Source organism: Egretta garzetta, unplaced genomic scaffold (genome assembly GCF_000687185.1).
Source record: "Egretta garzetta isolate BGI_Z169 unplaced genomic scaffold, ASM68718v1 scaffold377, whole genome shotgun sequence".
NCBI lineage: Eukaryota > Metazoa > Chordata > Aves > Pelecaniformes > Ardeidae > Egretta > Egretta garzetta.
This window is the reverse complement of record NW_009260339.1, coordinates 114,583-117,366: the sequence shown is the minus strand read 5'-3', so window position 1 is coordinate 117,366 and position 2,784 is coordinate 114,583.

The following is a 2,784-nucleotide window of genomic DNA, read 5'->3' as shown; positions in this document are numbered from 1 at the left end:
TCATTTTTATTTAGAAATTCAGTTACTCAAATGGCTGCTTTTGAGCCCTATTTCTGAAAAAAATTACCCCAGGGCATGGAATATGGGCTGCCCCCCGCCTTCACATGCGGCAGCCTATGCTTGCACAGAAAGGTGTGTCTCCCTGGGGCCTGGACCACCCTACCTTCTGCCAGCAGGAGCCTGACAAAAATCTGTTAGCAATGCGCCTCTGCCCCAGCGAGGAGGGGATTTCACGGCAACATGTGCTTAGCTGCTTCTCTTTGAAATGCCTGTGGGTGAGGTGTTTGCTCCTACCCCGCAGTAAACCAGAAAACGCATGTCAGCGGCATACCATGAAGTGGCCCATGAACCTTGGTCCAGACGCAAACACTTTGCCTGTTTGTTGGCTCGTATATCACTCCACGCAGGGATGGGACCTCCCCATAGAGAAAGAGTGAAACACTGGTAGAGTGGGAGCATCTGTGGCAGAAAGCAAGTCAGCGGGATCCCACTTCCCAACTAGCGAGACGAAAAGGCTATGGTTTCTGGCAAGGACAATGTTTTGAACCTCAGGAGTGTGAAAACAGCAACAGATTTATGAATTCCCCCTCGATGCATGTAGCCGCCAGCCTTTAGCCAGCACACGCTAGGAGTGCAGAACCTATGAGTACTGGGCACGCTGGGGATGGTGCTGGGATCGAGGAGCACAGCTTAGCTCATTTCTCACTTTTGTGCCCAAATTACATATGGGAATAACAACATGAAGGCAGAGGAACATGGACAGATCAAAGGTCTGTCTAGCTCAGCATCCTAGCAGGGACCAGTAGAAAATCCTTAGGGAAGATCCTTAAGAATGGGAAATGCAGAGACTGAGGCTCCACTTGGCATCCTCTCCTGGCTTCCAGCAACCAGCAACTTAAAGGCTCTCTAGGCCCGGGGTTGTGTCCAGACCACCAAGTTTAACAACTAGCACAGACTTACCCTCTCTGAGTTTGTCTAATCCCTTTTTGGACCCATTACTCCACAGCTCTGTGATAGCTGCACACACAAACGCAGCTTGGCAACTACATGCACCCTTATGTGGATGTGAGGGTCCAAGCAAGCTTGTGCTCGTTAAAGGAAAATAAAACGTAAGAAAGCCTGGCGCTTAAGAGCCTTCCTTCCCTCCCACTCCCCTTTGGAGTCCTTGGTTTCCAGGCTCCTCAGGGCACTAGGTATTGTCACCTCTGCTTTCTTCCTCTGACTCCTCCTGGAGGCAGATGCTGTAGGAAGCCTGGGCAGCGAGGTGGTCACCGTTACGATGGAGCACACTGATGACGAGCAGCTGCTCACCACGAGCGGTGCTGCCGGCAGTGAGTACGCCGAAGGCTCGTTTTAAAATGGTCCTGACACTTTATTTCACAGAAGGGGAGGTGGGCTGAGGATCATGCAGATGAACATAGTAAAGCCAAGGTCATACCTCATCTGGTTCCTATGGCAAATGGCTCCCTGAAGGACAGATTTTTTTTTTCCACAGCATTTATGTGCTCCACTGTTCCAGGAGCAACTCTATCCCTTTGGTTTTTGCTACTGGTGTCCGGACATCCCTAAAAATGTACCTCTGCTTGTTGCTGGCAGAAGCTGTGCTTTTGTTTACTGACCTGGGTTTGCACCTGGTCCAAGGCTGTTCCTAGGGCAAAGGCTCATGATCACTGATGCCAGTGGAAAATCATGCTCCAGCCTGGTGGACCTGCGCAGCAGCAGTGGGATTTGGCAGCAGGGATTTATGTTAGTGCTAAACCCAACCATAGCTGAAAGGCACCACTGCTAGGTACCCACCACAGCAAACCACGCTAAAAGCCAGATTTCAGATTTTGCACTATGTGGGACCCTTTAACACAATTTGAAGTAGTTTTATAACCTAATTTGGCCTTATTCACTCCGAACACTGCTGCCATGAAATACAGTACTAATCTGGCCTGGTCACAGCAGAGTTCACACTTTTATGTGTTGATGATGAGTTACTATGAGGGTCATTTACTTTGTGGGGAACAAGCCATCACCTCCCAAGCTGTTTTGGCAACTGGTCCTGCTGATGCCAAATCATCTGCCTCTCCAATAGCCGTTTGCCCTCCAGCAGCCTCACTTCAAAATCACGAGTCACCTTCATCACTGAGTTTTCAAGAGTGTTTTGGGGGAGTTTGGAATCCTCTAGGGACATTGTAAAATTGGTGTTGGCTTCATGGGGAAATGAAGGCAGACCAGTCAGTACAGCTCCAAGGAAGAAAAATGGATGTACGAATGCATTCTACAATGTCGCACTCTCAGCCCATCACCCTCACCTCTGGTCTGCTAACTGTTGCAAAGCAGAAGGGGATCATTCCTGGGACTTTGCGTTCCACTCCTTTGGTCTTCAAGCCACCTCATGGTCATTTGCTGTGCCTGGTTATGCTCCACCCTGCCTATCTTCTTCTGTCTCCCATAAGCAAGTTTCTAGCACACTTTTGCTCTGAAGTCTTTGGTTTTGTTGCTTTTGCTACATGACCTGTAGAACCTGCGATACGGCAGACGACAAAAAAAGTCCGAAGCAAAGCAGCAGCTCGGTCAGACAGAGGTGGATGCAATGCACCAGCCCTGCCCAGAGAACGAGTCAGTCTCACGGGGCAGCACAGGCATCTAAGAAAGGGGCTTCTCAACTTCGCCAGAGTTTTCTCCTGGGGGGGCTAACACACTAGGCCTGTTCACACGGAGGACTGCTTGGAGATTTTCCTGGCACTTTTTTTTAACACCTCTTTTTGTTCTCACTTGTTATCTGCCAGCAGCTGA